This window comes from Sus scrofa, chromosome 18 (genome assembly GCF_054392235.1).
Source record: "Sus scrofa isolate SSC_HxYL_T2T_F1_AM1 chromosome 18, Sscrofa_HxYL_maternal_Yorkshire_Landrace_v2.0, whole genome shotgun sequence".
In the NCBI taxonomy this organism is placed as follows: Eukaryota; Metazoa; Chordata; class Mammalia; order Artiodactyla; family Suidae; genus Sus; species Sus scrofa.
The window spans coordinates 45,648,353-45,670,118 of NC_139400.1; the positions used below are offsets into that span (position 1 = coordinate 45,648,353).

General features: G+C 39.6%; 1 long non-coding RNA gene across 1 annotated transcript in view; it reads left to right on the forward strand.

Annotated features, from left to right (window-relative positions):
• Positions 1-21,766, forward strand: part of LOC146395015 (uncharacterized) — a 76,543-nt gene that overhangs the window by 44,461 nt on the left and 10,316 nt on the right. The window contains exons 6-10 of the long non-coding RNA XR_014834249.1: positions 5,170-5,300; positions 12,472-12,677; positions 13,161-13,319; positions 14,566-14,634; positions 18,294-18,494. This is a non-coding gene — a long non-coding RNA (uncharacterized LOC146395015). The remainder of the gene's footprint in view (positions 1-5,169; positions 5,301-12,471; positions 12,678-13,160; positions 13,320-14,565; positions 14,635-18,293; positions 18,495-21,766) is intronic.

Sequence of the window (21,766 nt, forward strand, 5' to 3'; positions counted from 1 at the left end):
CAGAAATAGGAGGGAAGAAAGGGCAAAGGGGACCCCTTGTTATAATATCATATTTATTTCTAATATCATATGTTAATATTTATTGCATATTTGTGTATAGCATCATATTTATATTTTCCATTTACATTTTTTTGAAAAACGAAGGCATAATGTGGGGAGTTGGTACCAAAATGCATTCCTAATTTACAATTTTGGGTGGAATAAGGACAATCTAGCTTCTCCTACTTTATTCATGAAAACTTAGCACAGGAAAACCTACACTATCATTTATTTGTGGCTTCATATTCAGCACAAAATTTAGTTTTCTGCCTGGCGTCATTTGTCAGGCAGTCTTTCCAAGTAGTAATTTCCCCTGCATCCCTCATAAAGGCAGACTATCTTTAAAACCACTGCATGCCAATGTCACCCAACCAGTTGTCACTAAGGAGAAGGAACATGAGAGCTGGGAGTTATAACGCTGACCAAGCATAGAGCAAACATTCTCCGACCAACATCTTATCACAAATGCAGATTCAGCTGTTAACTCCGGTAATAATTCAGAAGGTTAACGCTCTGTTCTAAGTCCCATGAAGTAGGTATAACTACATTATATCCAAAATCATACATGAATGGAACATACTAACGAGACAGAGGTGCCCAATGTACTATAAAATATACATGCGTCATATATGAAATGATGAAATGCCAGTCTAAATATTTAAGAAATTTTACCCTAACCAGGATATTTGTTCCAGCAAAAAGGAATACTTGATTAAATATATCTGCTAAATGCTTAGATTTAAAGATGTGATAAGGAAATTATAGAGAGTCCATATCTCTTTGAAATGTTGGCTAGAAAAGTCTGGTTACTAAATCTCTACCTAAAGTAGCACTCAAAATCATTTTGCATTTTCAAAGGAACCAGCAATTACCTCTTTTCACGCTAGGTGGTGTACTCAAGACCAAAGAAGGTTTCACATGGATGAATACATTTGATTTAGCAAGGTCAAAAAGAAAGGAGAGGGTAATTTTAATCTTGGAAAGGAGTAATTATATAGAATGGCAATGTGTCTGATAAAGAAAACAGACCAAGAGACAGAGAAAAATGGAAAAGTGGTTTACATAGCCCTGGGGATACCTCTAAATAGGAAGTCTCCAAGAATAAGTCACCTAGCACCAGGAGAGTCAGTTAAAATACACATTCCTAGGCCACACTGCCAAACACCAGAATTACTGCATCAGATCAGTGAAGGTGAAGTAGAGACCTGAATCTATTTTTCTGATACAAGATTTTTTTTTTCTTTTTTTGGCCATCCTGTGGCATATGGAGTTCCCAGGCCAGGGATCAGATCCGAGCCACAGTTGTAATATAAACCACAGCTGCGGCAATGCCAGATCCTTCACCCACTGTGTGGGGCCAGGGATGGAACCTGCATCCCAGCGCTCCAAGATACCGGTGATCCCATTGTGCCACAGCAAGAACTCCTGTTTTTCTGACCTAAGATTTTTATGCAAAACTCTGAGAACTGGATTTGGATGGCTCTACATCTGTCTAGTAGTGAAAATCCCTAGCTGGTTGACAAGCTCCTGATGTTAGGAAACTTTGTTTTCAGTTTCCTATAGCTTATATGGTAAAGATCAGTGCTTACAGGTTTCACTGTAAAATCTCCAGATGAATTTTTACGAAGTTACTATCAATCCAAGAAAATTCAGAGTGGCAGGTTCAACCCTGTATGTAATAGAATATTTGGAAAGCAGTTCAAGCTTTGTAGAATGGGAAAAATGTGTTTTATAGAATGCAATGAAAATAGATCTCTTCTGGGAGAAATGGGTGGTATTTATATTAGGTATTCAAAAGTCGAACCACATTGATCTGCCTTTTGAAGTAATTACATTGATCTCTGGAGTTTAGAGAAATGTATTGCTGATTCCCTGTGGATATTTTCAAAACCCTTTTTAAAAAACCAAAGCAACTTTTTCCGCTGTAGTTTGAATCACAAAGGAAAGCATCTTCCTGAATTGCAGCTAATTATTGTTAGGAGTGTGTGCATATTGGTGTGTGTGTGTGTGTGTGTGTGTGTGTGTGTGTACATGTGGATGTCTGCTCTCTAGAACTTCCTAAAACACATTTTCTGGGTTTTATTTTAAATGAGAATTCTTTGGTAAAGTCAAAATTTGCTCCTTTAAACCTACTTGTTTTAAAATATTTTTAAATGGATAATATACTAAGATAACCACTCCAGCTTCAGCTTAGTATACAGAATAAGGTTTAACCATTGTATCAAGACTTAGCACAATCTGTGGGAGAATGAATTCTGTACAGCGTTGAAAAGTGGTGGTTTTTTCAGGGTCCACTGAGGACTCTTTGTCCTTAAGTACATGAATCCAAGCAATTTTGCTCTTTGAATTTTTGTACCTACATTGCATGGTTTTCTTATTTTTCCTTAATTGTTATTTCATGTTGTTATCAATACACCAAAGCAGTAGGGAGGATTCCTCTATTTCTAATCTGCAGAGGTCTTGAAAGGCTGATAACCACATTTAGATTGTTAGAAATGCATATTGAGGAAGGAGAGCAGGGGCCCAGTGGAATTAGGAAATGCTGCTCAGGGAAGTGGCAGATACTTTGCAATGTCTTACTCTGGCTATGCTCTCTAATTATTTTCTCATTCTTGATGATTTTCCCAAAAGGTGAGACTGCAGGTAGTTGAATCATGGGCAGTTGAACTATTATTTCAAGCAAATCTTTCTAAGCTATTTTTTCTTGTGATTATAATCATAACATTTCTAGAAAAGCTTTGTGGCCCCCCCCCCAAATTATATAAATCTTCTTCATTATTTTATTTTTTATGTACTAACAGCATATTTTCTTTCTTAACAAAAAAAGTCAAATTGCGCTTCAGAGTTTTCATTTATAAGAAAGCACATCTGCATTATTACCTATGCATATCTGTATATGTGTATACAAACAATAAATGCATACCTGTGGGTGTGTGTTTAGTAATATGGGGCAGAGTGAAAAAGAAACTCATTCTTCCACTTTGGGAAAAGACTTCACATGAATCTGCTTTCTTTGAGTTACTTTCATCGCTTAATTATCTTTATTAAGGTTACTAAATGGTGGACATGCCAACAAAAGCAGCAATCAGGGTACTTTACAAAGGAGCAGAATGCTCCTGGAAGTTTGTCTGCTCTGGAGCAGGATGGGGGAGTTGGTGAACAAAAGCAGCAGTTTCCAAAAACAAACAATGGCATTCTCTGTGACCCGGAGCAGAGCTGGCAACACTGGATCCTCAAACATTAACTCCCTCCCAAAGACCCGTGCTAGCTTTTCCTTCAGCCACGCCTACAATGCCAGCATCTCAGACACATGGGACATCTTGCTTTTTCTTTTTGATTAAAAAAAAAAAAAATCCTGGAGTTCCCGTCGTGGCACAGTGGTTAACGAATCTGACTAGGAACCATGAAGTTGCAGGTTTGATCCCTGGCCTTGCTCAGTGGGTTAAGGATCCAGCGTTGCCGTGAGCTGTGGTGTAGGTCGCAGACGCGGTGCGGATCCCGTGTTGCTGTGGCTCTGGCGTAGGCTGGCGGCTACAGCTCCGATTAGACCCCTAGCCTGGGAACCTCCATATGCCGCGGGAGCAGCCCAAGAAATAGAAAAAAAAAAAAAAAATCCTTCTAATGGATAAAAAAATATCATTTTATGTTTTTTTAAAGAACAACTCCAGTAAATTTATAAATCTCTAAATACACAAGGGCCTGAGTTCATTTGTTGAGATTTTATCTGGAATTATTAAATGCCCATGTGACCATGAGCTCCAGGAGGGTGAAGACAGGGTTGGCTTTGCACAACACAGTCTGCCTGGCTTGGCCCAGTGCCTGGAACACAGGAGGCCCACAACAAACAATGCTGATCAACTAATGGTAGTTATAAAGAAAAACTCACCCGTAGCTGGAGATTAAGTTTAGCCCTTACGGAGATCAGTCAGATCAAAACGTGAATGTGTTTTTTGTGACTCTTACTGATTATTTCCTCTTGTTCTCCCACACTGAGCTCCAAAAATACATTTTAAATTTCATGAGGCTCAAATGACATTTTCTACTATGACATCTCAAATCTTCTCTGAAATCAGGTTCATCTTAACTGTAGAAAAAGTGATACAGGCTCACTGTACAAAAAGTAAAGACAGAAAAGTACATTTTAAAAAATACCCATAATCTCACTGCCCGGAAATAACAGCCACCAAAATGTTTATTTCCTTCATATTTTTCTGTATTTATATCTTTATTTATATCTACAGTCACATAATTGCATGTTGTAAATACAGTTTCATATTCTCCTTTTTAAAGTCAATGTTATATCTTAAGCATATGCTATATCATTAAAAACTCTTTAAAAACATAATAATTTTGATAGCCATGTTGTATTCCACTATAGAGAGATGCCCCATAATCAAGCTAAATTTTTTTTCTATTGTTGAACATTTAGATCACTTGGAATATTTTATCTTTAGGACCATCTTTATATATAATGTTTGTAAATATCAGATTACATTCTTGGAACATTCTCCTAAAAATATAATTGACTATTTTTTTTAAGGCCACATCAAGGGCATATGGAAGTTCCCTGGCGGGGGACTGAACCTGAACCTCCACAGCAACCCAAATCACTGCAGTTGGATTTTTTTTTTTTTTTTTTTTTTTTGTCCTTTGCCATTACTTGGGCCGCTTCTGCGGCATGTGGAGGTTCCCAGGCTAGGGGTCGAATTGGAGCTGTAGCCACTGGCCTATGCCAGAGCCACAGCAACGTGGGATCCGAGCCACGTCGGCAACCTACACCATAGCTCACGGCAATGCCGGATCCTTAACCCACTGAGCAAGGCCAGGGATCGAACCGCAACCTCTTGGTTCCTAGTCAGATTCATTAACCACTGCACCACAACGGGAACTCCATGCAGTTGGATTCTTAACCCACTGTGCCATAGTGGAAACTCCAATACTTTACTGTTTTTAAGGCTTTTGATTAAATATTGCCATATCACCTTCAGTCTTATTACAATTTGTAGATTAAATAGCTGGTAGTAGAAGTGTTATTATGTGACAGATACCATGATAAATGCTTTATGTGTTATCTCATTTAATTTTATCCATAACAATCTGAAGTAGGTATTCTTTTATCTCCATTTACAGATGATCAACTGAGGCCCGAAGAGGCTACATAACCTTCCCAAAGTCATACAACCAGATTTTTGGACCCAGATGATCTGATGCCAGAGATCTGGCCTTCACTATACTGAAGAAACCTTTGCCAGCATTGAAAGGTACATCTTATATCCAGTATTTTAATGCTTCGCTAATTTCATAGAGAAGAAACAGTATCTCATTATTGTTTCTAAGTTTCATTATTATTATTATTATTATTTTTTTGTCTTTTTGCTATTTCTTTGGGCCGCTCCCGCAGCATATGGAGGTTCCCAGGTTAGGGGTCGAATCGGAGCTGTAGCCACCAGCCTACTCCAGAGCCACAGCAACGCGGGATCCGAGCTGCGTCTGCAACCTACACCACAGCTCGCAGCAACGCCGGATCGTTAGCCCACTGAGCAAGGGCAGGGACCGAACCCGCAACCTCATGGTTCCTAGTCGGATTCGTTAACCACTGCGCCACGACGGGAACTCCTAAGTTTCATTACTTTAATATTAGCAACTTTATGTGCTTTCCTCATACAGTTACTTAGCCAGTTGTATTTCTTATAGTGTCAATTGTCTATTTCCATCACTTGCTTCTCAGTGACTCTTCTTTTTCCAAATATAAACTTGTTAAGTATTAAAAATATTCTCATTTGTCTGTATCTGTGCCTATTGTGGCTAAATATTGCTCTTGTTTGGCATTTGTCTTTATGATATTTTGGATGTATGAAAGTTCTTCATTTTTCAGCACTCAAATATATTGATAGTTCTCTTTGTGATTCCTTCTATCCCTTTTATGCTCAGAAAGTAGTTCTAAATCCAAATATCAGATCAATATTACCTTAAATTTTCTTAAAAAAAAAACCAAAAAACAAAAAAAAGAAACTATGTGTCCTTGCTTTGTGTTAAGCAACCCATCTGCTTACCCAGAAAATCTTGTTGATGGTTTTAGGTTTCTTCTATTTCTTCTGTTTTTCTGAGACTGCATTACTAGCAAAAAAAACTTTTCTAATATTTCTGGTACTCTGAAAATACAATTCACAGAAATTTCAGGGCAGCAATTTTGTCTGCTCTCTCCCATTCCAAGAAAAGGAAAGCAAAGAAAGCAGATACGCATTGAAGATGACCATCTCATGTAAAGGACTGGATTTTGGTTCCCAGCCTTCTATTTTGGTGTCACTAATATAAATTCCCCCTTCCTGTCACTGTAATTCATTTGGGCTGGTTCTCAGTATAAGATGTCAAAAGACTAGCATTACTCAAGAGGTGTTACTTTTAAAATTTAAGCCCTACCGGGATGTATTCCTAGTCAGTCAGAGACATCTGCCTTCTGAGCTAGACCACTGTAGAGCCAGCTTTATTTACAAGTTTGTTTTTGTTTTTGTTTTTGTTTTTTGTCTTTTTGTCTTTTTAGGGCTGCACCTTCGGCATGTGGAGGTTCCCAGGCTAGGGGTCTAATCAGAGTTCCAGCTGCCGGCCACAGCCACAGCCACAGCCATGCAGGATCCGAGCCACACCTGCGACCTACACCATGGCTCACGGCAATGCCAGATCTTTAACCCACTGAGCGAGGCCAGAGATTGAACCCACAACCTCATGGTTCCTAGCTGAATTCGTTTCCGCTGTGCCATGACGGGAACTCGCTATTCACAAATTTTAAACACAACTTGCTGTCACATTAAATGGCAACCAAGCCTCCTGATGCCACCATTAGGGCTCCTTTCATTTTGCCAACACTACTTGCCAATAATTCTTCACTTAAAAGCACTGATATAAACCACTTTTTCTTCATTCTACTAATTTGCGTCAACATATTTGGGAGTATAATATTCTGTTTAAAAATAACATATTTTAGGGAGACAGGGTAAACCTTCTCCATCCACTCTAAAATCGAAGCCTAAAATTACTTATGTGCAATTTTCAGTGACTTATTAAATAATTATCAGCTAAAGTAGGGCTGATGTTGAAGAGGGTACATTTGCTATTGGTTACTAAATCTTTAACTGCCAGGAAAAGAAAACCTACAATTATAAACAAGACACAGGCAACCATGGTAACAAATAGATTTACTTTTCACAACAACTAAAAATTTTTCAACAAAAACTAATGTTCCTTAATGTTTGACTTGTTTTCACAAGCAGTTCCAATGGCATCTATTACATTTTTGAAGAAATTAATGTCCAGGTAACTATAGATCTAGACTCATTAGTTTTAGACTAGTTATATGGACCTAGGTTATATTAACTTTAGATTTTAAAATTCCACAACTGTTTTTTAAACCAATTTTAGACTATTTTATAATGTAAATAACTTATCAACAAACAGTTAATAATGTGGAAATTACACAAATATTTATAATGCATTATAGGCTATTGAGCAATTAACTATTTTAAAATAACAACTGTGCTGGAAATTAAAATGATTTTCCAAATATAATGATTAGTCACTCTGATCCAGAAACTTTTCATACCGCAAGACTGGGAGTTATTTCACAAATTGTCTGGGCCAGCTTTGAAAATAGGTCCAAGAAACTGAATGGAATAAAAATGATTTCCCAGAATACCCATAATCAGAGATAATTATTTATAGCAACAGCTAAAATATGTTGAGCACCTACTAGATGCCTGAGAGCTTCCAATCAATTGACACTGATTTCTCAGGTGCTGTATCATCCTCATTTTATGCATAAGAAAAATGAGGCTTAGAGAGTCAAGTAACTTGTTCAAAGTCAGTCTTCTGGTAAGGGGCAAGCCTGGGACTTAAACTTGACCTGTCTGAGTTCAGGATTCAAGTGCTAAACTCTTATATAATAAATGTCAACCACATTTTGCCAACCCATCCTAGGTACATGACTATTAATAAGGCGGACCCTCCATCCTTCCTAAGCTTCATTCAGCCAATGCATTGTTCAAGATATCCGGGGAACTGGGAGACCCCAGTAAGACGCCAGGAGAGACTTAATTAGCCAAGACAGCTTAACTTTAAAGGTAACAAAGATTGTTTGAAGGTCTCTTATTTTTGAAATAAAGGACCCTCCTCTTCATGAATAATACACCACCCCTTGCATAGAATATTTTCTGTGTAGGAACAGAGTTCAAGGTGACCTGGAATGGCTTTGTTTTGTTTTGTTTTGTTTTTTCAGGGCCGCACCATGGCATATGGAAGTTCCCAGGCTAGGGGTCGAATCAGAGCTATAGCTGCCAGCCTATGCCAGAGCCACAGCAATGCAGGATCTGAGCTCCATCTTCGACCTACACCACAGCTCACCGCAACACTGGATCCTTAACCCACTGAGCGAGGCCAGGGATCGAACCCTCAACCTCATGGTTCCTAGACGGATTCGTTAACCACTGAGCCACAACGGGAACTCCTGGAACTCCTAGCTTTTAATGGGATTCTTCTTTTTCATGACCCATGGAGTGTCCCTGTGTATCTTCATTTGCAGCCATTCTTTAAGCAAAAAGTGGACCACTAAATGTACCTTTTTTTGCAACTTCTCATCAGTCTATAATTATTTCAAAGTAAAAAGTTTTAAACTATTGCCAAATTTCCATCTTGCCTGGGAAATTTTTGCAGCTGGTAATTTTTAACCAATCAAGGTTCTTTTTGGGGAATTGGCCATCAGTTTGAAGAATCACTGATGTGAGATGGGCACAATGTGTCAGCCTACAAGGAACAACAAAGCACATTCACAGACCTGCATCATAAGGTCCACCCCATGGCCTTCTCCAGCATCCAGCTGAGGGCCACGCTGCCTTGAAAAAGCCTCTTTAGAAATGAAAGTTAACTTGTCGTGGAAGAATCTCTACTATCTCTGGTGCCACTAATCCTCCTGAACAAGAAGAACTCATCAGGGCACAGAATGAGCCTGAGACAGAGTCCTTCAGTGGGTGGGGAGGAATTAGCCATACTCCTTGTCTGGCTGCTTACTGCCTCTGATATTTACCGATATGTATCAGTTCCAAATCCTGACAAAGACAGATCACAGGACTGCTGGGTTCTGGGAACAGAGTGTGCAATAGAAAAGCCAAACAATCTTATGTGGAAGGTCAAGGCCAGTCCTGAGCAGAGCCTGTCCCTTGTCCTCGGGGGAACAGCGTGCATGGTCACCCAGAAAATTTACTCTCTGTAAAACACCTTGAGCACCTAGGAATAGTTCCTGAAATAAGACACTGACATGAAGAACAGAAGGAGGCTAAAGGAAGTCATTAAAAGATTTGTTCTGCAGGCACCTGTCTGAAATGCAATCTTTGCCCCTTTTTTTAAAGAGGGAAAGGAGGGAAGCAAAGGACTCCATAGCTTCACCTACTTAATGAGGCTGATCCTGGAAGTGCGTGGAACTCATTTCAGCCCATCCTGCCCAGAAACGCTCTGGCAAATAAAGGAGGTTTGTCCCCAGTGGGTAGCAGAGGAACCTGTTGAAGGCGGTTATTTGGAAGAAGGCTGAGACTTTGAAAAGATAGTTGCGTGCTGCACACAACATAAACTCAGAGGGAGAAGAAGATCTGCTAGCAGAAACTGGGAAGATGAATGACAGGGCAGGGAATACAAGGAGCTCACACACAAGCCATTTCACAGGCCACCCCGAAACTGCCCATTCATCTTGTGCCTTCAGCCTACCAAAAGCCCTGCTGGCCTCTCTGGAAATAGATTGCTAAATAAGCCTGAGCTTTTTTTGGTTTGTAGAATTGGTGAATCAAAGGGGCAGCAGATTTATTTTATGCCTCTGAAGATCATTTATAACATGGCTAAGTGGCCCAGGGTAAAAACCACAATAAAGGTGATTCATGCAGGAAACCCATTCTGTTGAGGCAGAGATGAAAATCCCCATTAAATCACAGTCTATTCCGTGCACGGGGTCGGAGTAGGGTGGCGTTGGAGTGAGCCAAGCTCAGTGGATTCCCAGGCACACTGAAGGCTGAATGCAATTGTTCTTGTAAAATGGGAAAATGAGACTCCTTTAAAGGGAGAATGCAGCCTCCAGCCTTGAGCAGGGCACTCCAGACAGGGGTGAGCTGCCCAGTGGCCCTGCCAAGTGGCCGTCTGGGACTATATTCCCAGATGGCAGCCAGCCTGGAGAATCTATTGAATTATCACCAGTTCCTTGCCAGGAGGTTTTTCATCAGCTCCACCATTTATCAAGACAAATGGACCCCATACAAAAAGCCACCTTTGCAAATTACCCTTAAAGGGGCATCTGTGTGACGGGAGTTAGGGACGTCTTCTGCTTCTTGGCAGTTGAACTCAACTGCAAAGTTATTGTATTTTCTCCTGGCTGGGATCACCTGAGAGAGCCTCACCTTCACCTTCCCTACTCGCCCTGAAAATCTAACGTATTAAAAATGACGTACGTGCAAGAGCAGGTCAGGTCAGAGGGCATGTGTGAACCCACTATTTTCCAGGTGACCTCTCTTTGTGACATTAAATTCTTCTCAGCTTCTTTCTCTTCCTTCAGCTGGCGCGGCATTTCTTCCTTTTCCCTTCTGCTATCTAATCACTTTTCACTCCGAGGCATTGGTAAGAATCAAGTCAAGTGCTTTCTGAGTCCAGATCCTCACTTTTTCAGTGAGAAGTTGACTGGGGCCACATCAAAAGGCACCCCCCCCACTTTTTTTTTTACAAATTAACCAAAAATGTAGATTCTTTTTAGTACATCTAATGTGGGGTTTTCCTTCTCCATCGGTTCTTTCCCTTGCCTTGGCCTTTATTCACACAGTACGGTTGCAACTTCAAATAGTCATTCCCGGTGAAAGACCTCTCACACAAGCTGGCTGACAGCAAGGAATCTGAAATGGAGACAATCCGTAACTCCACACAGATCAGGGTGGTACTGGCCATAAATCATGGGTCCTCTTCTGTTGTCTTTATTGAATGCTGACAGTGGTCATTGTGATACATTCTAAAGGGTGGTCCACGCAGCATGTCCAGAGCTGTGATAAAGGCAGGAATTCCATCCACAATGAATTTAGCAAAGACAAAAACCTCATCAAAGCAAAGCCCCTTCCCTGAGAAAAAGTAAAATCTGTTAACTTGTTACACTTTTGTCAAAAGTGCTGATTTCCATAGAGGTAACTGTCAGCCATTGTGCTTATGGACAAAACACCTGAAAAACAGATTTAGATGAGAACTGGTGGCTTTCTTCAAAAATAATTCCTGTCCATTCTTATGCCGGGAAGGGATGCGCTGCAAACATTAGCAGTAAGGATGGTTTATTTTATGGGAAAAGCAATCTGGTAGATTTCAGACAGAACACTAAACTTGTGTGGTCATGCAAATCTCATAAGCATGAACTAAAACATGCCGAGTACATCAATTAACCAGAGCTCCTATTAGATTTTTTTTTTTTCCTACAAAAATGGTTTCTCATCTCAAAACATCTTTTAAGTTGTTTCCCTTTCAAAGACTAAGGATGTGCTTGTGGTAACAGACTGCTTCTCATCACTATTTGGAGAGAATTGATCTAATGAAGAGTTTCTATTTAGGAAGAAGCAGTAGGAGGAAAGGGCAACCTAGCTTTGGAGCTTCCACTAGGCTGGGTGGAGTTTCGCAGGCTGAAGAAGCAGCTGGAAATTCGGATGACAGTTTTGAAAGATGGATGATCAGGAAAAGGTCACCGAAATTGAAATGGTGGGTGGGAAAGTGGAGCAGGCCAGGAGAAGGTGGCAAAACTGAATCATCTCATGCGTGTTAAAGCTTTTAAGGAACTCTTTTCTTTTTACTTCAAACAGTTTGCTATTCTCCCTAGTGACTAACTGTCCCATGAACTGAATAGACTACTGGCCTTTTTTCTCCCACCCAAACCAATTCTAAAAGCAATTTTTTAAATCCAGTGTATATGATAAAAGATATACAAGACCTGAGTCAAATTGTGAATGTGTGTCTTTTGCTTAAGTATGAATTTTTTAAGGTGAATGTTTGTTCCCAAACTACCTTAAAAACAATGTGTGTATTGACAAAACTAACTATAACTTAGAAAATTCCTTTGGCACAAGCTGGCATGATCAGCCACAAAATCTTCTTCTGACTTAAAAGCTGAACCAAATAAAACTTGACAGCAAGGCACAATATTTTATAGGCAAAGTGACATTTTATAATAATGGAATAATAAATGCAGAAGGGAAAATGAAGCAAGGCTGAAATATCATCTCAGACCCATTGGCTACCAAAGAGGGGTGAATCTCAGTTAGACCTTTCCTATTCCTATTGCACTAGTAATTATGGCATGACTGAAGCACTCTTAAACTTAGAGAACGCCAATATTTCTAATCATGTTGTCACATATCTCCCATCACTTGTTTCTATGAGAATCTGATGATACAGTGTGGAAGCCTTGGTAGCATGCTGAAGTGGATGGAAGAAAGCGATGGAAAAATCACAGGACCACTTTATCAAGCACTTCGATTTGGAACCAAATCCAGCAATGTTTAAGTCATCCTGATGAACACAGTCAACCCAAAGCATATCTACAATTTGACATAAATCAGATTACAAATGGAATGAATAAAGACCACGTAAGTTTACTTGCCTCTCTCCATCTTCCATTCCACTACCAAACTCAGCAACCAACCAGAGTTGATCTGGGCCAGCTTATGAAAATCAACAAGGGTCTATCAGTCACCCTTTTATTCCACAAAACAACAACAGTAAAGAGGGTAAAAACAAACAAACAAAACCAACCAACCAACCTTGAGGTTTAACTCTGGGAAAAGAGAAACAGCAAAGGCTGGTCTTAACATGATGGTTTAGATTAGGAAGAAAACAGAGCCAAGATAAAAAGGAGAGAAAAGTTGGGGTGTGTATTCCCCCCTACCAGTGCCAGAGACATGCATCTGCCTTCTATCAGTCCTGGAAATATGCACTTTGGCACAGATGGTAATTAGATTTATCGTAGTGACCATGTCGAAATGTATATAAATATCAAATCATTATGATGTAACTATGAATGTAACCCGAAACTAATAAACTATTGTGTGTCAATTGCATTTCAAATTTAGAAAATGTGTTTTGGGTTCACAATGGACTCCAGACTGGAAAAAGCCCATCAGTCCTCATTTTCTTCACTTAGAAAGAGACCTTTCCACAAAAGGATGATGTTGGCGTAATGGAGAAAATAAACCGAGGCAACAAGGAACTTACAATCATCAAATTTGTAGGTAAAACAATGATTCAATGTATTTGTTACTGATTTATGTGATAGACATTTATTGATGCCCACTCTATCCAGGGTTCTTTGGGAGGTGATGGAGGACAAGTGGAAATGACCCAAGTATCTTACTTCTAGATTTTCAGTTTCACTGGGTCTGGCGAAGGGCCTAGAAACAGGTCATTTTTTTAAACTACTAAGATGATTCTAAGGATAAGCAAGTTGGGAACCCATGGTCTGAAACTGATTCTTAATCTGTATTGCCTGGTAGGTCAGAGAGAGAATAGTAGGGAGGAATTAGAGCTGATGCAGAGAGCACTGGTCCTAACTCTGGTCTCCATGCCTGTAGGACAGTATCTATAGCATGTGTTACTGGGGAAAAGACTCAGGACTTTTGATCCAAACACAATTTTACTGCTTAGAAGCTGAGTGACCAAGGCATTCAACTCCTTGAAGGGGTAATTATACCCACTTTCAGAATCATGAAACACTCCAAATGAGAGCATAATGAGGCTCTGCCCAATGCCTGGTTCATTGTGAGGCTGTGTTTCTGTCCTTTCTTGCAAGTGGCTTACCCTCTCTTTTTCCCTTTTTCCTTTAAAAAATTGTTTTCATTCTTCACAACCCAATCCCAACCCACATTCTCCATAAAAGCCTCTCAACATCCCACCACCCCATCCTCTAAGGCTCACTGATTCCCTCTGTCCTCCTTCAGCCTTTATATTCAGGATCACACAATCTGATGCTCAATTGCCCTTTCATTAGTTCATGAGGATCGCTTTGGCTTTCCTGGCTGGGTCCTCCCTGAGCACTTGGACCATGTTTTCTTCCATAGATATACAAAAAAATTACTTGCTGGTTGGTCAAAAGTACCTGTTGGGCTGCTGCCTAAAGAGGGGAGGGGACACCCTCACTCCTCTGTCGACCTAAGGCAGTGGGGACTGGCCATCATTGCTACCGCCTCTGACAGGCATTAGTATTCTGAAATAATCATCAGAATGCCAGTCTCCTTCCACTCCCACTCACTTATTTTGTTGGAAAAATGCAAAACCTGCATTTTCTCATAAACCAGATTTTACTCTATGCTAGGAGTGAATGCACCCTCTGTGTTTAGCATCCCAATGTGATAATTATGCATTATGCTTACTCTATGGCTAAATCCTACATTTCTATCCTAAAACACAAGGGAATGACTAAATACTCTAGTGTGTTATCTGGCCCTTCCTTTCCATTGTGATTTTTTTCTTATCATCCAGATTGCTCCCATGCTGAACTGTGCCTATAAAAATAACTGAGAAACCTCACATGTGTATGTAACTTGAAAGGTGAGTGACAAGAAGAGGTGAATTGCAGGGACATCGGTGACAGAAAACACATGATCATATTGGGAAGAGGTAGCAGTGTGTGCATGTGAGCATGTGCACGTGTGTGTGTGTGTGTGTGTGTGTGTGTGTGTGGCAGTATGCCTATGGAGAAAGCAGATTTTTTTTTTTTACTGGAAAACAAAAGCTGTGTTATGTAAGCAGCACGGTTTGAAATGGCTTGTATAGCAAGAATGGAAACAAGGTATGAATATTCATAAGTAAAATGGAAGACGTGTTCATTTGTAGGAGGAAGTGAAGATGAAATTCTGAATATTATTTGACCACAATTTTATGCAGAATGCTTTAGATGTGTAGATCACATAATACATAATACAAATTCAAAACCAACTAACCTCATTGCCTATATTTCCCCCTTCTTCACACTAATAACCAGTTTGTTAATATTTCCACATATTATTCAGGCAATTTGTCTTAAACAAATTTGATTCTTGTATTGTTGAAGACAGAAAAGTGAAAGAAGAAAGAAATAATGAAAACAAGAACCATAACCAAAAATTAACTCCAAATAAATCGAAGGATTAAACATAAGAGCCTAAACTACAAAATTCATACAAGAAAACATGAGGGTAAATGTTTGTGACCTTGAGTTGGATAGTGGATTCTTAGGTATGACCCCGAAACGTAAGCAAGATGAGAAGAAAAAATAGAAGTTGGACTTCTTCAAAATTAAAAACTTACAGGTTTTCAACAGACACTATCAAGAAAGTGAAAATACAACCTGCAAAACAGGAGGGAAGATTTGCAAGTCATATATCTGATAAAAGACCTTGCATCTAGAATATGTAAAGAACTCATAGCTCAGTAATAACAAGTAATCCAATTAAAAATGGGCAAAGCATCTGTACAGACATTTCTGCAAATGGCCAGTAAGCACATGAAAAGATGCTCAACATCACTAGTCATCAGAGAAATGCAAATCAAAACCTCAATGAGATTCTACTTCACACACACTAGAATGGCAATATAGGCATACCTTGAATATACTGCACTCTGATAAAGCAATTACCTCAATAAAGGGAATCATACTAAATTTTTGGTTTCCCAGTACATATAAAAGTACATATGTCTACACTACACTGTAATTTATTAAGTGTGCAATAGCATTATATCTAAAAAACCATGTACATACCTTAATTTAGAAATATTCCATTGTTAATCATCATCTGACAACGCAGGTTCCATGAACCTTTTAATTTGTAAAAATGCATCATCTGTGAAGCACAATAAAGTGAAGCACAATAAAATGAGATATGCCTGTAACCCAAAGTCAGATAACAAGTGCTGGTGAGGATGTGGAGAAAATGCAACCTTCATATCCTCTAGGGGGAATGTAAAATGGTATAGCAACTTTGGAAAACAGTTTAGCAGTTCCTGAAACAGTTAAACATAGAATTAACATTTGACTCAGTAATTCCACTCCAGATATATACCCAAAAGAAATGAAAACATATGTCCACACAAAGACTTGTACACAAGTATTAATAACGGCACTATTTATAATAGCCTAAGTGTAGAAACAACTCAAATCTCCATCAGTTGGTGAATGGATAAACAAAATGTGGTTATTCAGGCAATGGGATGTTATTCAGCCATAAAAAGGAAATGAGTACTGATCTCATGCTGTATCATGGATGAATCTTGAAAACACTGTGCTAAGTAAAAGAAGCCAGTCATATAAGACCACATATCATACAATTCCATTTATATGAAGTGTCCACAATAGGAAAATTTCTAGAGATAGAGAGTAGATTAGTGGTTGCTTAGGTCTGTGGAGAATGTAAGGGTGATAACTAAAAAGATATGGGCTTCCCTTTTGAAGTGACAGAAAATGTTCTAAAATTGACTACGATGACGGTTGCACAACTCTGTGAATATACTAAATAAACACTGAACTGCATACTTTAAATGTGTAATGTATATGAATTATTATTTCAATAAAACTTTGCAAAAGAGTAAAGAAAAGAAGATAGAAGGAAAAGGAAAAAAGAAGCAATCACCACAATCTAGGACTCTGTTAGAAAGCACAAGCTATTTATTTAATAAAACTCTATCAGTAAAATTATTAGTGAATCAAATGATCAGAATAAAAAGAAAACGATCAAACGAAACCCCATCCCAACCTCTAATCTATTCCCTAAAGCTCATGCACCATGATGTGAATTTTAATGACAAGCTCTTACATAAGTGAGATTTTTTTCTCAGGCAGAGCTTTGATCCTCCACACGTTTGCCTTGAAAACTGGAAGCCTCCAAGTGAAGTTGGTGTCAAATGGCTGACTACTAGATGGTATTTGTCACAGTGTTCGACCTCCAGAGCTTAAACTTGATAGAATTTTTCTCTCCTACATGAAGCCAAGAATACAGATTGAGCAGTCTTCCAGAATTTGATTAGGAAATCATGAATCTTGAGAATGAGATTAAATGGCCAAATCTTAACTCTCAAATCAGGGATAAAGGCTAAATCAGGGTAAAGGTTAAATACACTTAACCTGTTTATGTCATCTAGATAATTACTCCAGAATGCATCTCTAAGCCAGTGCTTTCTTTTTTTTTTCTTTTTTTTTTAAATTATAGTTGATTTACAATGTTGTACCAATTTCTTCTGTACAGTCAAATGACTCAGTTATACATATATAGATATTCCTTTTTATATTCTTTTCCATCATGGTCTAGCTCAGGAGACTGGATATAGTTCTCTGTGCCATACAGCAGGACCATGTTTATCCATTCTGCATGTAATAGTTTGTATCTTCTGACCCCAAACTCCCACTCCATCCCACTCCCTCCCTCCTCCTCTTTGTCAGTCACAAGTCTGTTCTCCGTGTCTGTATGTTTCTGTTCTTTTGTGCCATATTTTAGATTTCACATATAAGTGATATCATATGGTATCTGTCCTTCTCTTTCTGACTTACTTCACTTGCATGGTAATCTCTAGTTGCATCTGTGTTGCTGCAGTGGCATTATTTTGTTCTTTTTCATGGTATTCCATCATATATATTTATTTGTTGATGGACATTTAGGTCGTTTGCATGTCTTGGCTATTGGCTATTGTAAGTAGTGCTATTGTGAATATTGAGGTGCATGTATCTTCTTTGAGCTATAGTTTTGTCCAGCTATATTCCCAGGAGTGAGATTGCTGGATCATACGGTAATTCTATTTTTTGTTTTTTGAGAAACCTCCATACTGTTTTCCATAGTGGTTGCACCAATTTACATTCCCACCATCAGTGTAGGAGGGTTCCCTTTTCTCCACACCCTCTCCACCATTTGTTATTTGTAGAGTTTTAAATTATGGCCTTCTGACTTTAATTATGGTGGTACCTCACTGCAGATTGACTGGCATTTCTCTAATAATTAGTGCTGTTGAGCATCTTTTCATGTGACTAGGCCAGTGTTTTCAAACTGCCCTATGGAGGCTGCTGGGGGAGAGAGAGAGCTCAGGGGGACGTGCTTCAGGTTCTCCACCAGAGAAGCTCCACTTCTGTTTGTCCTAAATACCAAATTTCTGCTAACACAAGAGATTTAGCAGAGTTATCTACTAAAACAAGTGTTGAAACCTAGGGATAGAAACCATTTTAATTCATTGAATTATCCTCACAGGGTTTTTGGCAAAAAATAGACCATATTCAGGTCCTGATATCACTCACAGAGGAAACCTCACCAGCTCACCGAAGACCTACTTCCTATAAAGGACCCCCATTCCGAATATTTCTGGGCGAGTACTGGAAGCATTTTGCACACTCTGAAGAACAGGTCATCATTTATTCATTCGACAAGCAGCAACTCTATGCTTGGCACAGTGTAAGTATCTGCCATGGTTTAGGTGAGGGGTTCCTGCCCTGCCCTCATCCTTGACTTAATTCTTTTGGTCAGGCAAGGCTATCAGTTCCAACTCTAAGAGCCCATCTTTCCAGTCCCTTTTGACCAGCTGATTATTTAAAAAATACCATAGTACCTGCTGGAAGAAATACAGTTCTTCCTAATCTTTGCAACACAAATACATGACAAGAAAATTTTCTGGCCATTAAAAAATCTGTACAGCCTTAGGTCAGAGACAAAGCTAGTTTTTTTCATCATATACCTTTAGACTATGGGATTTCAAAGATTAAAAGACCTTCACCTATTTGCTGAATAAACAGCTTTCGAAAATCTAACTCTGAAAAACAGCTATGCTGGTCTCATGTGGCATCTAAGTAGTGGTTTCTAACTTGGCCTCACCCTGAAATGTCCATGGGGACTCAGAGAACAAGAACCCCTCAGACAGAAAGCTCATCTATTACCAGAACATGTGGCTGCTGCACTAACTCATTAGTGGGCTTTGATATTTATAGGGCTGAAACTAGATTTGGCAGAACTCATGAAACATTTTGTGGCTGAAAAAACCGTGACCTCTTCCACCCTGGCTCAAGGGATCTGAGTCTCTCCCAACCAGTGCTTGGACATGTGTTCTGTCCTACCCCATCTGGGAGGCCAAAGCATTAGAATAAACCAGTCGTTTCATATCAACCTTGGTAGAAAAGATTGGATATTTAGGTTTATCCCTATATTTATTTTTTGGGCACTACTGCTTCTATGTGCTTTTGGCTAATACTATGGTGAAATTATCTTAAATTTAAATTATGATAGAAATAATTCTATTGTGTTCCCTGATGCATACCCAGCATCTAGAACAGTGCTCTAGATACTGTATAAACACTCAATTAATATTCATTGTTTAAATATTTGTAAGTAATCAGTTTTAAAAAAATCAATAGGAGTTCAGTTGGCTTCTAAACACACTTGTACTATAGTTTTTGAAGAGAATTTAGGCAAGGATTCGTTAATAATTGATGAATAAATAATTTCATAAAGAATTTTATCATGAAATTCATTGAGAACTTAGAGGAATAAAAGCAGGAGCTTGATGAAAGTAAGAATAGTCCATTTTTAACAGCAAAGGAATGAAAATTAAAAGGAACTTTGTTTATCAGTGACCTTCAAGGAATCAGCCCTGTGTCCTCTCCCTGCCACCAGAAGCCACGGCTAACAAGTCTGCTCATTTGCAGAGCAAAGCTGGGTTCCCTGTCAGCACCACTGCCACTGCAAGGAAGAAAAAAAATAATTATTTCTTAAAGCCACTCATTAATTTAAGCACTTGGGAAAGCAATTTGTAAAAAATAAAGAATTAAATGGGAACAAAAGAAATACTGTGTTTAATGTCAGAATAGGAAAGTTAGAGACTAAAAAAGTGGTGAATGGAATGAAGTGTGTGGAAACATGGGGAGCTGAAACCATTAGGGAGACCAGCCCCACAGGGTACCTGTGGGTAGCACGTACCTCTCCACCTGCCCATGGGGACATTGTCCTCTGCACACTTACTACTCCCTGCTTCCACTGTCCAGACAGGTGGGAAATGCTCACCAACCTCCTAGTGCTGATTCCAGAACCTATTTCTTTTAGGAGAGGGCATCAAATCATGAGCACTGATGGGAGATGGACGTGCGCATGAAGTTAAAGGTGGCTCTGGCGCCTTCTTTATCTGTTTTGTTTTCTCCATGCCTCAACTCCTATGAATCCCATCTCTAAATTCGTCCATGATTTCCTCAGCTTTGATGGGTAAACATGAAGGAGGAGGCTTAAATGGTTTTAATTCTGCCATTTGAAGGTGCTTTAAAATATAGGTTTTATTATGCTCTAAGTATGGCAAGGCCTCCAGATCAGAAGACAAAGGTCACTGGAAAGGTAGCTTGTTATAGTCAGAGATGCCAAGAAGAAGGGCACAGCACACGATGGGGGCTACCCAGGGAAGCACCAGGATTGGTCAGAAGGCCAAGGGAGAAGGAAAATTGTGAGCCAGGGCCTTTATTGTGATTTCTGCAGGAAGGAATGGGTCTGGCATGGTAAGCTGCTGACCCAGGATTGGCTAATTTCAGATCATTTCAGTGGGCTCCAGGGCATAGCGTCTGTCCCTGGTTGTTGAGAACCTGATCCTGTGGTGATGAGGGCAAGTGGACAGTGGCCCAGAACATGAAAGTTGGATAAAGGGGATGGTTGAGGATACGGGCTCTGGATTGACCAGTTTGCATTTGAAAGGTGTGCTCCCTGGCTGGATGCTCACTATCTCTAGGAATTGGCAGTTGACAAGCCCTTGGAGGAGTGGTCCTCCCAAAGAGAGCAAGACCTGAGATGTCGAAGCCTCCAAACACAGAAGATAAAAGACATGGCTAACACAAAAGGCACCTGCATAGCTTCCATTTACTAGATTAAACTGAATTATTTAGTGAATACTAAAGTATTTCGCTTGGTGACTTCCATCACAGTGTAGAACTCCAGTTTGTCAGATGGTCAGACTCCCTATATAGTCAAAATCAAAAAGGGTCCCCCAGTGGATGTGCATAAACTGCTTCTGTTGCCTGGGAACCACCTTCATCCTTACCCCAGAGATTTGCCCTCTCTGGTACTAAGAAAAATGCTTCAGAAGAAGGATGCTTTATGCTTTATTATTGACCATTTGCTTGTCACAATATGAAGGAAAAGAATGGCTTAGGAACGGTTGATGAGAACAGGGAGATTTTCTCTCTATCACAAGGTGCAAATCCAACCTAGTACATCGATAGTAGAAGCTCTAATCACTCAATAGAAGTTCAGAGCCTTGGAGAAATGGGTCTGCAGGAAATTACTTTTATGGAGGAGGAAAAAAACGACACCAGGCTATTGGTCCCAAGTGGCTCTTCTTAACTTCCAAAAATAAAATACAGATGAAGATGTCAAGAGAAGGGAGAACATTCAACCACATCAAAAACTAAGATTTCCTACCACTCTATTATTGGAGTTTGGAAATAATTCTCTCTAGCACTAAAGCTAATGGAATTGGATCGAAAAATATAATCAGGGAGTTCCTGTCGTGGCTCAGTGGTTAAGGAATCCGACTAGGAACCATGAGGTTTCGGGTTCAATCCCTGACCTCGCTCAGTGGGTTAAGGATCTGGCATTGCCATGAGCTGTGGTGTAGGTTGCAGATGCAGTTTGGATCTGGCGTTGCTGAGGCTCTGGTGTAGGCCGGCAGCTACAGCTCCGATTAGACCCCTAGCCTG